The 18479-nt window shown below is 43.9% G+C and overlaps 1 long non-coding RNA gene across 1 annotated transcript; it reads left to right on the top strand.

Annotated features, from left to right (window-relative positions):
- The first annotated feature begins 5185 nt into the window (after nucleotides 1-5185).
- On the top strand, nucleotides 5186-17249 carry LOC138923108 (uncharacterized). Its single transcript, XR_011436317.1, has 2 exons — nucleotides 5186-5310; nucleotides 15874-17249. It is a non-coding gene; the product is annotated as an uncharacterized lncRNA (long non-coding RNA).
- The last annotated feature ends 1230 nt before the right edge of the window (nucleotides 17250-18479 follow it).

The following is an 18479-nucleotide window of genomic DNA, read 5'->3' on the forward strand; positions in this document are numbered from 1 at the left end:
TGTCTGACTTCTTGATTTAGTCATCCTAGTGAAGGTGAAGTGGCATCTTATTTGGGTTTTGGTTTGCATTTTCCTAGTGACTAATGATAGTGTGCATCTTTTCATGTCTTATTGGCCATTCAGGTATATTGCATCGAGAAATGTCTATTTAAATTTTTTGCTCATTTTAAAATTAGGTTATTTGTGTTTTTTATGATTGAATTGTAAGGGTTTCTATATATATTTTAGATAAAAGTAGTCTCTTATTAGATAAATGAAATGAAAATATTTTCTTCCATTCAGTAGGTTGTTGTATTGGTCAGAGTTCTCCAGAGAAATGGCACCTCTCTCTATAGATAGATAGGTAGATGATAGATAGATAGATAGATAGATAGATATTTCTACATCTATACATGCCCACTGAGTAGGAAGTGGAAAAGGTATGGCACAAATAGAAGTATGCAACACCCAAACTGAACTGCAACTGAGAGTTCTGAACAAAATCTGTTGGTTACACAATTGGCTGCTTCCTCCCCCGCGGACACGGGCTTGTCTGGGAGACGAGGGATTAAGGTCTGTGGCAGAATCGGGGATGTCTCTTGGAGCTGGGAATGACCTCCCCAGAGCTTTCAAAGCCAGGCCACTGGCTCAGGGCAGAGACTTCACAGTGGATGCAGCAGACCCAGCAAGATGGCCGTGACTGCAAGGCCCTGGGCAGCGACCTGGGTGCACATCGTGAGTTGGGAACACTGGCTCTGACCCGGGTGGAAGCAGTAGAGGCCACAGGTGAGGGTGGCTGCTGCGACCAGGCAGCCTGTGGGCACCACTGTGTTCTCACAGGTCTAACAAAGGATATAGGTGGATGTTTCTGTATACCTGTCTGTCCTTCTATCTATCTATGTCTGTCTGTCCATCCGTCTATCTATCTATCTATCTATCTATCTATCCATCTATCTATCATCTAACTATCTTAAGGAATTGGCTCACACAATTCTGGGGGCTGGCAAGTAGTGCAGGTTGGCAGGCTGAAGATTCTGGCAGGAGTTGATGTTGCAGTCTTCATTCTGAGGCAGAATTCCTTCCTTTGTCAGGGAACTGAGTCTTTTCTCTTAAGGCCTTCCACTGATTGGATAAGGCTCACCCACATTAGGGAGAGCAATCTGCTTTACTCAAAGTCTACTGATTTAAATACTAATTACATGTAACTAAAAAATACTCTGACAGCAACACCTAGATCAGTGTGTGACCAAACCACAGAGCACCATAGCCTAGCCAAGTTGACACATAAAATTAACCATCACAATTGTCTTTCCATTTTCTTGATGGTGACACTTTAAGGACAAGAGTTTTTGTAAAATAAATTCCAATTTATTATTTTTTTTCTTTTATCACTTGTACTTTCGGTGTCATATCTAATAAATAATTTCCTGATCCAAGGTCATGAAGATCTACTAGTGTGTTATTCTAAGAGTTTTATAGTTTAGCTCTTTAGGTGTCTGATCAATTTTCAGTTAATTTTTATGTATAGTGTGAAGCAAGGGTCCAAATTCACTCTTTTGTGTGTGGCTATCCAGTTGTCTCAGCACCATTTGTTGAAAAGACTGTTCTTTCTGTGGAATTTTCTTAGCAGCCTTGACGAAAATCAATTGAGTATACATGTGGGGGTTACTTCTGGAGTCTCTATTCTATTCCATTGATCCTTATGTCTATCCTTATCTCAGGACCACACTGTTTTGATTACTGTAGCTTTATGGTATGTTTTGAATTAGGAAGTGTGAATCTTCTAAATTTGTTCTTCTTTTTTGAGATCATTTTTCTCTATTCTACGTATCTTGCATTTCCATATGAATTTTAGTATTGTCGTTAATTTTTGCAAAAAAGCTGGTTAGGATTTTAATAGGTATTGTTTTGAATATACAGATAAATTTGGGGAGTACTACCATTTTAACAATGTTAAGACTTCTGATCTGTGAACATGGGATGTCTTATTATTTAATCTTCTTTGGTTTCTTTCAACAATGTTTTCTAGTTTTCAGTGTGTACCTCTCGCACTTCTGTTAAATTTAATCCTATTGTATTCATTTTGATGCTCCCATAAATAGAATTGCTTTTAAATTTTATTTTCAGACTGTTTATTAATAGTGTACAGAATTACAACTGATTTTCGTATATGATCTCATATCATACAACTTAACTTTCAACTTTATTATTTCTGATAGTTTTCTTTTGTGTGGATTCCTTAGAATTTTCTTTAAATTTCACGGTAATCAACCATCATCTACAATGGTGTTAACTGGACAGCAATATGAGGACCATAATATTTGTGTCCTTTACGTCTTGATTGTAGCGTTAACCTTGCATTTTCATATGGATTGTGGTATTGCTTCTGATTTACTATCTTGGCTGAATAGGGGCAGTTTCAAAGGCTTATCCTTGGCCTTTCATAAAATAATGGCTCTTACTGCACAATTCAAGGAACCATGTGTTGTTTGTTAGCTGCTGAGTGTATCCATCCCAATTATACACACAAGGACAGGGGAAATAACAACAGAACAGGTCTATGAACCCATTGTGAGAGAAGGTTTAGTCAGGATTCATCTACCTTTCAAATCCCCACTCTAACTAGGATCGCAGGGCATGAGGGCATTTCACCTCTCCTTGTATGTGTGTCAGCCTAGAAGCCTATCTAATAGTTCTTGCAAGGTTAGAGTGGTCCTCTGGTCCTTTCGGTAGTGAATCGGGAGATGTTCATTGTATGTGCTTGTTGCAGTAATATACTTTCCTTAAGGATATCTTTAAGGATCCTTCTTTAAGGGGGAGCTGTTCTTCACTTTAATGATTGGCTCTTTGAGAACAGGATCAGATGTTAAAGCCGGCTGAATAATTGTGATTTTCCACTGTGAAGGCTGACATAAGCCTTCTGCTCGCCAGCCCCAACTGCCCATCTGTCTCACCCCCTGAAAACACCATGGTCAATGTACCCTATACTCTGCATTTGATGCCCATTATGGTGATCACTTCCGCCGTGGTCTGACTACTAAAGGCTACAACCCGGTCTCTGACGTTTTGAGTTCTATCATCCCCATTGACACAGTGGAAATGAGCTCCACCTTGGCATCATTTCCTTCTATCTACCCTGGCCTACAGAGAAGAGCCACCATTGAAATTCTCAAAGACCTAATGGAATCTCATAAAAAGTTTGTTCCTTATTGTCTTAGTAAAGGGAGTATCCTCTGGGTCCTCTTGCGAACACGGCTGGGATGTTTTCTCTCCCACTTCCCGGAGCCTTCCAAATCCTTCTCCAACACTCTGCTGAGGCGGTTCTGGTGTCTCCACCTTTATTACTCTAAGCCATAATAATGACTAAGCTTCAAGGAGGCATCCCAGTGCTGGGTTAGGACTGGGTCCAGATGTTCTTGCCGAGACACTAAATCCTGAGTCATGGAGAGTACTTCAGTGTCAACAAATCTCCCCTTTTCTGGTTTACAGGCAGCCTCCTAATCTTAATCCTCAAAATCCACTCCCACACATGTTCTTCCAATTCCTGACAGTGTGTATAAACCAGTACTACCTTTTCTGAAAAAAGCCATTTTCTTCTGGAGCAAGGACTGTATTTCCCCACTCAGTGAACGCTGAGTCATGACCTTAGTTATTGGTTTGTAAACCATAAGGGGAGGCGATGGTGGGTCTTGCAGAGACAACGTCATCTTGCTAGGCTTCTGCCTCAGGTGCCGTCTTGATAAGATCTTCAGGTTAGGGAGACTCCTCTCCTCCAGCAGCGGAGGGAGCTGCTTCTGCCAATCTGGGGTATCTGGGAGAACCTGGGGTTCGATCTACTTCAATGGATTCACACAAATGTCCCCATATCAGGTCCCAGGGTTCTACTTTTCTATTATGGCCACATCTTCAGCTTAGGAGACATTTCAACACTGCCCATTCAGTATTTTCATCAGGTTGAGATATTTCTCCTGACTTCCAGCATAGACTACCCTCTGAGTGTAGGAGTTGCAGGTCTTTTTGAATCCTCCTATGGAAGCTTTCTGACCTTCACAGTGCGCCCTGAGTTAACAGCTAACCTGAGCCTGGTATTTTATTTCTACTCCATATTCTATTCTGTTTTTTCAAGGCTTTTAACAAAAGTCACTCAATTCTGTAATCCTTATAATTACCCTCGCCTGGTAACATTCAGGGCAATGCTCTTCCCTTCCCCATGCTTTATCACATCCACATGAGTGCGAGTCTTAGTAATCGCCTGCTACATCACGCTAGGTCTTGTCAACATCCTGCTTACCACCAGTAATTGGATTATCGGTATTATCTAAGTGGAGACAATCCAGCTATAGAATCTCATTTTGAGGGTCTGCCTTCCAGGACCATTCCTGGTACCAGATGCCTTTGGATTCCCCTAAAAGCAGTGCCTGAGATAAGAACTTGGGTATAGGTAGTTTCTTTGGGAAGTCATTCCACAAACATGAGTGGCCAAGTAAGGGTGAGATAACGAAGGAGGAGATCCTGGGTAAGGGTACTTTCTGGGGTTGGTACTCTGGGAAACAGGGGACTTTTGAGAAGAACAAAGAGTGCCTCCAAGAATTCGCCATCTGAAAGATGGAAGTCTGGAGCATTTCTCTACTGACTCCCCCGTTGCCAGCTGCCCTTGTTTAAGTGGGCAAGCCAGCTCCTGTGGCGTTAGAGAAGGCCCTGGGGGCAGAACATGGGGAGACGTGCAGCAGCAGGCACTTGAGGTGGGAGTTTGACTGATGAGCTGAGTTGGAATTGTCCCTAATAACCATGGCAGGCCACAATCAAGATGGGCAGCTGAAGATGCAAGGCCATAGGAAGGAGGTTTAGGTCAGAGACACAGACGTGAAAATTACGTAGAGGTGGTACTGGAAACACAGGAATGCCTGACATCATCAAAGAAGTAGAGAAAACAAAAGAACACCTGTTCTTAAAAGGACGAGGGAGAGAATTGAGGAAAGAAAACTAAGAATTGATCTGAGACGTAAGAAAATCAGGAGAGCATGGTATTACGGTAAACAAAAGAAGGGAAATTTCTCAAATGAGGTGGGTCATCATCTTCAAATACCATAGAGAAATCCAGTAAAATAAGTACTGGGAAACATTCACTGTCTTTATCAATAAGTACATCATTTTCACCACTGTCTTCATAAGTTTTAGAAAGGTAGTCAGGACAGAAGCCAGATTCCAGCCGGTTAATAAATCCCAGGAGACGGAGCAGAGACACTGAATACGGCAACACTTTCAAGGGGATTCTCTGAGAAGCCAAGAAGTACGATCTTCAGGATTAACAGGAAACGGAGGAATTCTTAGGTGAGTGTTCAGGTTCCAAAGCTGTAAATTAGTCACTTCAAAGATTTCTTTCTTAAACTAGTTTAGTTGACTAATTCTTTATTGAGGAGTTAGTTCTTTAGCCAGTTAATAGGAGTCTCAGCTTCTTTAGGAAATGCCATCCTTTTATTTATCCCACCACTTCCTCTTGCAGAAGGACAAACTTGGTTACAACTTGGTCGTGTTCTCCTCTAACCACCAGAACTGAGTGAGGGCCAGGTTGTCTAGAGCCTGGAACAAGAGGAAAAAGTGATTAAAATAAACACAAAGCTTGTTTACATATTCACAGGAAACTTCCCACGACATATTAAAATGGAAACAAAGAGATCAAATTCAAGAAAGGGATGCAAATGTTGAATTTCTCTTAATCCATGGAGGCCAATTTTCTTTACAGCAAAAAGCCCTGAAAAAGAAAATTAGCCAAAAGCATCACTGTTTTCCCTGGCTGCCAGCTTGTCAGCATCCGGTCACATTGTTGCTCTGATTTTCCCCCTTATTACAGGCAGGCAGGAGCTTGAAATTCCTGCTGAAGCAGAAGGCATCCGTGCAGATGCGTATCATAGGCAACTGCAGAGTGACTCACCCCGAGGCTGGGGATCTCGGGAGTTGAACTGAGGACAAAAGGGGAGGGATTTCCTTCCCTGGGCTGGCCTCCAAGAACTCACTCTCTCCACTCCCCTGGAGCTCCCTGCTTGGTCAGAGAGCCTCGTGGAGGCTGATTATGAGGCCTGCAGGGAAAGTTAGTGCTTGTGGCTGGCTTTCCTTCTTGACTCTCTTTCTTGACTTTGTGCTTTACTGTGCTTTGTTGTTTTTCCTGAAGTTCTCAACTTTATATATGAGTTTATGAAAAATTTTATAGCTGAGATTGGTGATGATGATCGGGCTGCTCAGAATTCATAGAGCAATTATTACAGGGGAGGCCAAAGAGCTCCGTGGATCTTCGACCTCGGAACACTCGTTAGGAGATGGTGAGAGATATGACCAGGGTTAGGGCTGACACCTGATGGCAGGAAGAGTGGGTAGGCAGCTTTTCCTCCCCCTCCCACACTTCCCTCCACCTCTCTCCCCTTCCCTTCTGTCCTTTCCATCCTTCCTCCTCCTTCTCAGTGCTCCTATGTCTGCCCTGATAGCCTGCTCTTCTCACAGGGCTATTACGAGATTAAATAACACATAGGAAACTATTTCAAATTTCATAAAACCCTATGGTATTGTTTTGTGATTATAATGATCACTCCTGGGCTATTTGGAATGAAGATCAAAGATGGTAGGTATCACTGATGGAGACACAGCAATTGACTCGTGAATATTTCTCTCTTTTACCTGCACATGAAACTTAAGTAGCAGTGGACTTGTCATATTCTTTTTTAACTAATTGATGATAACAGTACTTTTTGTCTCAGTTCTACCTGTATCAGGCTGTGTGTGTGTATCCACCTCTACAGCTACACCTACGTGTGTATCTGTATCCACAGCTGCATTTATCACAGATTTTTAGGATTGCTAGTCATAAATTCCATTGGGTTCCTCAAGCTGTTTACTGAGGCCACAATCATTCGTAGTCTGTCTGTAACCTTCCTTCTTGGTCTCACCTTCCTTCCCTAGCAATTCTCAGTGTGCTTACAAAAAGACCTGCCTCCGTCCTGTTTCTGATAGAAAGGGCCAATCTTTTCCCCTGAAGTCTAAAACCGTTAGGGCGTCCTTGAAGCTGTCCTCAGTCTCTGAGGTCGTGGTGGCTACTTTTTGTGTATTTCTCAACATTCAATGAGCAAGACATTCGTGCTGCAGTATCTAATACAGTATACTTTCAGGATGTTAGGTGCTATCAGATATCAGACACAAAGCTGATCTAGTTAATACCAATGGGCTTCTGGAATCAGCTGGAATTGCTCACGTGCGTATTTGGGTCATTGTGCTGGGCTTCAACCTCAGGGTCTTGTGGAGGCTGGCACACTTCTCAGGTGAACACTCTGTTTGCCGTGCTCTTAGCTCAAAGGCTTCTCTGAGCTGAGGTGCTTGCTTCTTGCATCAGGGACATTATTGAGTTGGCCAGGTCTTTAGATGGTCGGAAAGACAGAAGTGAAGTAGCACCTCTCTCTGTTGGGCGACCTTTGACCCTGGAGCGAGTTCTGTCTTCCTTCCGTTGACAGGTGGGATTTTCTGTTGCCAGAATCCTTTCTTTCTCTCCTATCCCACAGGAACAAAATAACACATCAAAAATATGACATTTTAGATGCTCAGTCTCAGCTGAATGGTCTGCAGGATATACAGCTTGCTCAGGGACCGAGCGCTGCAACAATCTGTTGGCTGTCCACCTGGGACAGACCCACAGACTGAAGCAGAAAAGGTCTGCACCACCTCCAGGGCTTTGTGGATCTGTGCTTGTCTGACAACCAGATTACCCCCTCCTGCTAAACCCTTCCACCGCATCCGACTGTACCTGCAGGTGTGTCTGGGTGTCCCAGGTACAGCAAAGAAGCTGATGTGTCAGCCGTGTGCATCACTTTGGAAGGCTTCCCAGCATATGTGCTTCTGGTTCTGTAATCTCATTGACTACTGGATTATCTCTGTGGAATCTGTTTTCTTTGGGATGCAGTTTTAAGAATTCCTTTGGGACAGAGGAGTTGCCTCTTGTTTGAAAGGAAAGCAGAAAAGAGACTTCCGCCCTCTCCCTGGCAGGAAGAGGGACGGGACTCTGACACTTCCCCTGGGACTATTATCCCCATCCCTGCAAACCAGCTCAAGGTTTCATTGTTTAATCACTTCACACTCAGTGTTGTAGAGATTATAGTGTCACCGAGAAAAAAGCGCATGAAAACATTCAAAGTGACAAATGCTAGACAATTTTATGAAGCTGGAACCTAACCATGGCACTCTTGGCTACACAGCAGAATTTTCTTCAAGGAGTTTTAGCTTCATTGCTGAAGTGATGTTGCGTGAAGACTATCAACCTTTAAATAATACTCCATTCATGATTTAATTTTACTTCAAGACCAGTGGGTGTTCAGAATGAAGTATAGAGCTGAAGTCTTTATTTCTAGGAGAGTGGTTGCAGATGCTAATTTAAATTTAGGGAGAAAGACAATGGCCCATGGCGAACTAAGCAGAGCATTTGGGAGGCCACTGGAGCCAGGGCGACATCTCCTAATTAAGCTGTAGGCTCCTTTTCCTACTGTCAAGACCCAGCGGTTGTTGTTTAGGACAGATAACTTACAATTTGTTATTGATTTCATTTTCCCCTTTCAAGTTTTCGGATTTTTATTTCTGCTGGCAAATTCTGGAAATTATCTAATTCACTGGACAGTTCTTCCCCTAATGGGGATATAAACTTCAGTTAAAAATTAGCTTTTGCTTTTGAGCTCTTTCCTTTAATGGGTACAGGACAGAAGAAGCTTGTCTTAATTTTCCTTTTGTGCACTGGCCAGCTGACTCTTGGGGATGCAATGAGAATTGTTAGGGAAGGAGTGGCAGACACAGGCACTGTGCTGTCATCTCAAATCCTCAAGGGAACCCCATTAATATGGTGGAAAGCTAACTCTTACAGAACTCACCCATCCTGGATGCCATTCTAATTTCATTTTGGATTTTGGCTCTCTCCTGTGCTCCCTGCTTTTTCCTAATTCACTAGCACTGGAGAATTCCTTGGAACTGCCCACAGTCATATTTTATAGCCAATTGTCTGGGTTTAGGAAGTACCTACTTATTGATGGCCAAGGGGGTTGTCTTATCAGAAATGACAATGATTCTCAAGAAGCTGTAGGGAAGTGATTGAACTGTTCACAGTGCTGTTTCCATGGAGAGGGCAAGATTGATGGAGATAGCAGGGCAAGATAAGAAGACACTGCCAGCTCTTCCCAGAAGCTCCTATGATGGAGGGAAGGTGATGTAAGCAGTTACTCTGAGGACTTCTGTTGTCACAGACTAGTTGTACTGCAGTCAAGTCGTTCCTTACTTTCGGCAGTCTCCGATTTTTCCTTCCTCTTCCTCTGCTCAAGTGTAGGTTTCCTGTTGAAGAAACAACACAGAATAATACATTAGGAGACCAATAGTGAGTGTTCTCTCATGTAAAAGTCTGGCTTAAGACCAGTGATATGCTGCTAAATGTTTAATGACTGACTCTGGGTAAAGAGTCCTGACTTGTAGTATTTGCTGATTTCCATGGTGCAAATACTCCCATCAAGTCTGATTTCAAGCTACCAATGTGAGGTCACTGAATGCAGAGTTGGGAAGAGATGTGGATAATCAGCTTTTGCAAGCTGGTGTTAGCCGGCTCTAGCACACCACTAAATATGTGTTAAGTGCTTAGAACATGGCTTAGTACATGGCAAATTCTAAACAAATGTCTTTTTTTTTTTATGAGGAAGATTTGCCCTGAGCTAACATCTGTTGCCAATCCTCCTCTTTTTGCTTGAGGAAGAGTGGCCTGAGCTAACGTCTGTCCCAATCTTCCTCTATTTTGTGTGTGGGATGCCACCACAGCATGGCTTGATGAGAAGTGCTAGGTCCCCGCCCGGGATCTGAACCTGGAAAACACAAGCTGACGAAATGGAACACTGGACCCCAACCACTACACTGCCAGGCCGGCCCCACGAATGTGTCTTTTTATCAATCATTATTCATTACCATTGGGATTATTATAGTCCTCTGTATCTCTTCTTTTTTTGAAGAGAAGATTAGCCCTGAGTTAACAGCTGCTGCCCTAATCCTCCTCTTTTTGCTGAGGAAAACTGGCCCTGAGCTAACATCCGTGCCCATCTTCCTCTACTGTATATGTGGGATGCCTACCACAGCATGGTGTGCCAAGCAGTGCCATGTCTGTACCCGGGATCTGAACCGGCGAGCTCCAGGCCGCTGAGAAGCAGAACGTGCGAACTTAACCGCTGCGCCACTGGGCGGGCCCGCTCTGTGTCTCTTCTTTATGTTTGTATGTGCGCATCCAGCAATGTGCTAGAAAACTCTTCAAAAAGCCTTGATTTTCTTCATTTGCCAATTTCCAGGTAAGTACTTGTGCAATGGGTGGTTTCAAGCTACTGATGGATTAACATTTGGTTTGAAAAATTCCTGAATATTTAGTAATCTCCCCTCCAAGTCAGGAGGAACCTGCCCCAGCACACAAGTGTTTTCAGAGCTAGCTCCGGGGGTGTCTGTATTGTCCCCAAGATTTTGTTCACAAACATTGAAAGGACAGGTTGTAATTTTTAGGTCCTGTGTAAGTGAATTTTTTCTCTTCTGAGTAATAAGCTGTGAACAAGTTTTCTATTTCTCTTTCTCAACTCTTCTTTCTCTATTTGAAAAATTTTACCTCTCAATTTACAAAAAATATTTTAGAACAAAATCTTATATCACACAACTCATCTGATATCCACTAGAAAATCCTATAAATTTAGAATCTTGGACTAAAACTTATATATTTACAAATTAGATTGCCATTCTGGCTTTTATTTCTTTTTCTTTTTTTTCTTTAAAGATTGGCATCTGCGCTAACATCTGTTGCCAATCTTCTTTTTTTCTTCTTCTTCCTCTCCCCAAAGCCCCGAAGCACATAGTTGCACATTCTAGTTGTGAGTGCCTCTAGTCGTGGCATGTGGGACGCTGCCTCAGCATGGTTTAAAGAGTGGTATTAGGTCTGCACCCAGGATCTGAACCCACAAAACCCTGGGCCCCTGAAGCAGAGCACGCGAACTTAACCACTCAGCCACGGGGCTGGCCCCTCCTTCTGGATTTTAATAGTTGCTAGCCTTGTAATTTTGGACAAACTCCAAATCAAGGATAAGAAGAAAGATCTCAAAGGACTGTTGTGAGATCTGTGAACGGATGGTACAAATTGTGCATATTTAAATACACGGCATGGTCTCATTCTCTCAAGAATCAGTATTGTGGCTAATTTCACGTCCGTATATGCATGAAGGCAGTGGGCAGATGGATGGTATGGCTTTTTAGTGTCACAGAATGAGAACGAAGGAAGAGATCATTAAGCTTCGGACAGTTTAGACAGAAGCTGAGACTAGGGAAATATTTTAGGTAGATAGAAAAGAATGGAGAGGGCATCATAGGTAGAAGAAGTGTACAAATAAATGACCAGAAGTGGAAACAAAATCAGTAATACTCAGGGGGAACCTTCATTCGACACACACTCCCTGGTTGCCATATGCTAGACAGCGTGTGTGGTGCTAGAGCTGTGGAGTAATATGACAGAACTCCTGTGTTCGTAGGCTCTGAAATCAAAGAAAAGATTCTCTAGATTGGAGAAGACAGTTTGGGAAAAGTGCAAATTAAATTTTGTTGGGTAAATTGAGGTCATTTGGTGGAATAATATAGAGTTTGTAATTATCAGATACACAAAAGAAGTCACTGTAGAAGTGTTAGTAGGCGAGTGACAATTAAAATGGCATTTTGCAATGATCATTTTAGTTGAGATACGCAGAATAGACCAGGAGGCTGGAGAGAGGGAGAGAGAAGAGAATATGAAATCACTGAGAAATGAGGAGGGTCTGAATTGAGATTATGGTAACACATGGTCCCTGATTGTACAGGATGAAGAAACAGAAGAATCAGGTTTAGAAAAAGGATTGGCGAGCTTTTCTGTGAAAGCCAGATAGTAAACATGTTCAGTTTTGCAGGTCACACAGTCTCTGCTGCATCTGCTCAGTTCTACCGTCGCAGTGTGAAAGCAGCCGCAGACTCTGCAACCATGAATGAGTGTGGCTGTGTCCCAATAAAATGGGGGTGGTGGATCTGGCCCACTGGCTGTCCTTATTTGACCCCTGTTTTAGAGCACAGAGAAGATGATAGGGGTCGTTGTTGAGGGGAGAGGATTATAACCTCAGTTTTAAATATACCAGGTTTGGGTGATGAAGGGGAAATCTAAGTGGAAATATGGAAATTTATGGTTGGATTTTGGATGAGAGATCAAGCTTCGATTCAAATTTGAGTTATTCACTGTTAAAGTTAGAAAGTAGAGGTACATTTAGGGTCATACCAGGAACACAGAAACTGGAAGCAATCTAATGCAAAGAACAGATTAAACAGGTGATGACGGAGCTAAGGAGACAAACGAGGACAACATGGAGGTTAGGACTAGCATGTGGCTAGGACCCTAACTTGTGGCTACCATGGAGGTGGTGCTTTTGGAGCTCAGGGCCTGGGTGAGGCAGAATGTTACAAGAAGGGGCCCCAATGAATTACATTTCCTTGTGTTCAGGCCCTTTGCAATGTAATATTGCTGCTGTTCTCATCAAGAAACAAAGTCTACTTTTTATCCCTCTGAATAGGGGCTGGGCTTGTAACTTGCTTTGACCAATAGAATGTGATAGATGCGATGTTGTGTGAGATCTAGAACCCACAGGCCTTAAGAAGACTTGCAGCTCCAGTCTTGCCCTTTAGAAATCTTCAGACCACCGTGCTGTGAAGAAGCCTGGTCTAGTCTACTGAAAGACCAGAGGTCACAGGGAGGAGAACCCAGCTACCAGCCAAAACAATTGCCAGACATGTGAGTGGAGCCATGTGGAGCCATCCAGCTCCAGGCAAGACATCAGAGACGCATCCAAGACAGAGAGAGGGAGGGAGAGAAATACCCTGGCTCCTCCCATCCTTTATCCTGCCATCTTCTTCAGTGCCTCTTGCCAGTGCCTCCTTCCTCCCTCCAGTGCCCCATTTGGTCTAATTAAAAGAGGCCAGCTGACAGGGGAGCCTGGGAAATGAGGCCTGCAAAATGAAGCCTCACTGGGAAGAAGCCCAGGATTAGCAAAGGAAAGGAAGCAAGAATGGAGGAGAAAAGCAAGCAAAGGGTGGAGTCCAGTTTCGGCCACGGAGAAGGGAGGGGAACTCCTAGAGCAGCAGAGGTGGACCAGCCAGGTGGGCTGGAGAGGCAATAATACCAGGTTGGCCTCAAGGGAGAAGGGAGAGCATTGTAAGGAAGAAGGAGGGGTCTGATAAATGGGGTGAAATAATACAGAGACTTCAAAGAGGGTGACTGGCAAAGAGACAATTTTATTTGGTGACATATGGTAATTAGTGGCCCACGAGTGGCCTGTGAGTGTTGATTAATTTTCCCTTCCCAAATTGTGGTTTGAAAATCTTCAAAGGTCTGTGAAAGTGTCATAGGAGATTCATCATTAAAAATGGTAATGGCATCTGTTTTTGCTTCTAGTATGTTTAGAAGATTATTTATTCAGATGGTAAGTTTATATAAATTTTCAAATGCAATACATCTCTATTATAAAAAACCATACAGAAATGCATAAAGCATTAAGTTAATGATCTCTAATTCTGTTTTAAAAATGTCTAAATTAAATGATGATGTGGCTATTTTTTCTTTCCAACCTGAACACTTTGAGGGTCTTGCAGAGTGTATTGAGTGGGTGCACACCAATTATCGGGCACGAGATGATTACATTTGTGACTCAGTCACCCAGTTGAATACCTCTAGCCATTGTGTTGATTTTGATTACCAGAGAGCTAAAAAGTCTTCTTGTTCTTAAGCACCTTTCAAGTTTAATTTACATCCATGACGGGACCTTTCATAAACACAAAAAATAAAATGAATACTGAAGTGAAACATAAGTTGGGTGTAAAAATGATATTTCTCTAATTTGCTTTAAGATGTCCTAAACAAGATTCTTAAGTGTCATTAATTTAACCACAATTTTTATGTAGCACACCAAAAATCTCTCTAGTCCTTCTAAAACCAGGGTAAAAAGGAAAAAAAAGCAGAGAGAGAAATATATTCAATTTAGCTTTTTTACTTATTGCAAATAAAGATAACCCATACCTCTAGTGAGACATTTTTAAAGAAGTGCTACCTTAGATATTTTTCTTGTTATTTAAAAACAGAATGTAAATACTGTATGATTCTGTTTATATAAAACTGTGAAAAGTGAAATCTAAACTCTAGTGACAGGAAGCAGGGGAGGGCACGGACCCCAGCAAGGGAGAAGGAGGGGGCTCTTGGGGATGATGGAAATGTCTGTGTCTCAATGTGGAGGTAGTTACACTGTTGAATTCAGTGAACTGTACATTTATAATGGGCACAGTTAAATATATACATTTTTTTTTTTTTTTGAGGAAGATTAGCCCTGAGCTAACATCTGCTGCCAATCCTCCTCTTTTTGCTGAGGAAGACGGGCCCTGAACTAACATCCATGCTCATCTTCCTCCACTTTATACATGGGACACCTGCCACAGCATGGCTTGTGTGGTGCCTAGGTTTGCACCTGGGATCTGAACCCACGAACCCGGGGCCGCCAAAGCAGAATGTGCGAACTTAACCACTGCGCCACTGGACCAGCTCCATGTTATACTGAGTGTAAAACAGATCTCGAAGTAGTAGATTAAAACCATATATAAATTTCATAAAAATAACTCAGTTTATTTTTTCTAACGTTCAGTTAGATAACTCCAAACATTAGGTCACAAAGCAGGGTTTTATCTCTAAGGGCCGGGACCAGGGTGGGGCCCGGGAGGCCCCAGGGCACGGAAACATCGGGGCTCCCTGTGGAGTTTCTGCAGATGCACATCTGGTTTCCCTCCTTCAGCTTTGTGCCCTGGGCATCCCACTTGCCTCCCCCTGTTGGATGACCTAGTGGAAGTTAACATTTCATTCCATCTTTTAATATACATTTGGTGCCTAAACCGAATGTTATAGAATACGCTGTCATTAAATTTTACTTGTTGCCAAACACATTTTTTTAATCCTGGCGTGATTTGTTGGGCTTCTGGAGTGGGAGGACAGTTCCCTTTCACTCCTGGAGAGCTCTGAGCCGCTGCCTCCCGGCACGTGGCCCCCGCCCTCCCTTCTCCCTCTGAAACACTGAGTGGTGTGTGTGGGAGCCGCTCCGTCTGGTCTTCCTGTTCTGCGTCCTCTTGCTCATCTCCTCCACCCCTCTGTGCTGCCCTTACTGTGCGCAAAAGCTTGAGTTCCCTCTCCTCTCGTTCTTCACCTGGGGCTTATCCCATCCATTGATTTTCTAATTTCCATGATTATTATGCTTTTATTTCTCCAAGTTCTATTTGTTTATCAAATCTGCCTGTAAATTTGACATCCTCTTGTATTTCTTTAAAAATTTAAACAGACATTCTTCACGTTTTAAATATTGATTGTAAATATCACTAAAACGGCAAGATTTCGGCTTTTCTCCTTGATGTGCCTGATCCCAGGCACTAAGGATCTGTGCTAAAACAGGAACTCTGTAAATATTTGTTTTAGTTCGTTATTAGCCATCTTCGCAGCTCAGCTTCTGTTGCTTGTTGTTTCCACTGACTCTTGCCAATGGCAGCATCTTTCCTTGGGCGGCTGTGATTTCTTTTTCCTTATTGTGAGCTTATGTTTCCCGGAACTTCATTTGAGAAGACTCTGTCCTGGGTTTAAGGTGCTTTCCTTTGGAAAGTTTCTACCTTTGCTCTTTCCGGATGCCTCAGAAGCACTAACAACCATGCGCCACTTTAAATTCTCAGTCTGGGATTTCATGGCGCACACAGGTGGAGCGCATGAGCTCCAGACCGGCTCTGAGTACGAACACTCACGGGAGAACTTTTGGTTTCTTCACACAGGACCCAGGCAGGATTTCTTGCCAATTCTCCTGAAGGTAGAAATGAAGGCTTGAGAAACTCAAGGTCGTACCAGCTGGAAGAGTGAAGGGTTAGGACGAGTGCCTCGATCTGCAGGACTTTGAAGCCCTTGCTTTTCGCTTATCCCAAAGGTCTCCAAATGACTTGTGTGGACAGGTGACCCTGCCTGAAGCCAGCTCTGGAGCGGCAGACGAGTCAGAACGTGCAGGAAGCCAGGCACAGGCAGCTGCCTGAGCGGAGTCCGAGCGGGCCGGGGATGGCGGTCTGCGGGCATTCCTGGTTCCTTGCGGCTACGGCCTCTGTGGATTCACCATAAAGGGTCTGGCGGCGGCCTGGGGTGGCCACTGGTCCGCAGAGCAGGCAGTCAGGTAGGGAGCTGGCCGTGGACCGCAGAGAAGCACAGACCGGGGCCTCGCGGTCTGTCTGTCTCTGACTCGAGCAACCACGGTCCTCGGTGCACAGCGGCTGGGGCTGAGCTCTGCCTCCCAAAAGTCACGCGAACGCCCTTGGGGGCGCCGACCCAGGACTATCCGGCGAAGGGGATTCTGGGAAATGTAGTTCCCCCGCGTCTAAGCCGACCAGAAGACGAGCCCCAAGGGAGGGAGAAGCTGGCAGCCCCCAGCAGCGTCCTCTCCCGCCCCTGAGGAGAGGGACTGTCGTGTTCGTAGACTGCATAAGTGACGGCCAGCTGCCTAACCTTCTTACCGCACATCTTGTCACCCTGAGAGGGAGCGTGGGAGGTGGCGTAGACAGTGTGTCCCCTGTTAAAAGTGTATTTATTTTTCTGGAGTGTTGGTTTCAGAAGCAAAAATATACCGTAGTTTTTGAGCCATAATTCCTGCCACTTTTTAAGAAAGCAACTGTAAAATCCTTAGTTCCTGTAAGAATGGAAAGCTGTGGACTTTGGGCAGAGAGATGCTAGTGAACGCGAGCCGCTGCCTGGCGGCCCCACGTGAGGCCGTGCAAGCGCCTGGGCGCCTGGCCCTGGAGGGATGGGCCTGGCGGGTTTGCAGAGCCCCTGTGCTGTGGGCGAAGCGCCTCCGAGCCCTGCAAGCTCGCTGAGGGGCGGGATTGTCCCTCAGCCCGCTCTTTGCTTTTGAAAAAGGCTCTCAGAAAGATGGGACTTCAGTTCAAGGTCTGCGGAGCTCCTCTTACAGAACACGTGTCAGTGTGTCTGAGGTCCGCTCCAGTCAGAGCGGACTTCACTTCTTCAGACGGGAGTACACGGCCTGGGGGCCTCCTTTCCTCCAGGCCAGAGCATCCGAGCCGCGTAGCCTGAGCGCACCATCTACGCGTCTTCAGCCCTGCTGGGCCAGATCCACTATTTTCAATAATAATAACCGTCGTTATTATGTTTAGTAGTGTGATAATCATTCTATAATTGTTCTTGTTACTATGATCCTCTTCTTTCTGATGCTTTTAAAATATGTCACTATTTGCAGAGCTCTTCACCAAGTTTCCTGTTCCCTGGTCACAGCAGCCTGGGAAGGGAAGCCTTGTCGCCTCCACTTCAACATGGGGCCGCAGGAGCTCAGAGGGGCTCAGTGAGCGTGGGGGCTCTGATGAGCAGTGTGGGAGCTATTGTTCCACTCTTTCATATTTTTGTCATTCTTTCTATTTTTAACAGGGATGGTTGTTCCTATTTCTGATGTTTGGTCGCTTACACAATATGAGCGCTTTAGGAACTATAGAAAAGCTATCAGTTTACCCAACATTACCTGCTAAACAGTGAACATGTGACAATGACTTCCTGGACAGATTGACGAATTTGTACCCTTTGTTCATTCTCCCTTAAAAGTGATGTTTCAGGGTGAGTCTTCTAGGTAAATGACATATTCTCAAGAAACTGATGAAATATGGGAACGTTTTGACTTCTTAAAATGGCCAGCCCACAGAGATGGGTAGTGGATATTTCCTTTTGCCCACATGGAACAGAATGAAAAATGATTTGTCATGCACTGATAATTACAGTACAAAAGAAATGTGCCTATTTTTAAAGCACCATTTTTCTCTGTAAGACCCAAAGCTTCCCAACCTCTTATAAAAATCCATTCACCTGATATTAAAAGCCCTGCTCCCCGCACCAGACCTCAATCTCTGACCTGAAACATAATGGTGAGTTCCAAGAAAATGAGGCAGCCGCTGCCACAGCCGAAGTCTTTGTTGCTGGCACTTATCCTCCCACGCAGACATCTCTGAATAGAGAGGCAGGTGCTGTTGGATGAAAAGCTGGTCCCCGCAGTAAACTGAACAGCAGTCAGAGCACATTTACATTTTTTTATTTTCTGAAGGAAATGTTAGATGAGTTTGGGATCTTGCAATATTCTCCTGCAGTTTAGCGCCCACCTGCCTTCAATGTTGACCAATTCCAGCATTTTAAAGCTGTGTTTAGGCATAAATTCATAAAAGTTGTTCAGATGCAGGGATCCCAGTAGATGACAAAACAATGACAAAGAGAAAAGTGATTGTATATTTCAACTAACACCCTGGATTTAGAATTAAAGACTGTGCTTGCATATTCCCATTTCTTATTATTTAGGAAGGTTCTTTGGAGTTGCTCTTTGCAGACACAGCAAATTCATTGACAG

Source organism: Equus caballus, chromosome 2, assembly GCF_041296265.1.
Source record: "Equus caballus isolate H_3958 breed thoroughbred chromosome 2, TB-T2T, whole genome shotgun sequence".
NCBI lineage: Eukaryota > Metazoa > Chordata > Mammalia > Perissodactyla > Equidae > Equus > Equus caballus.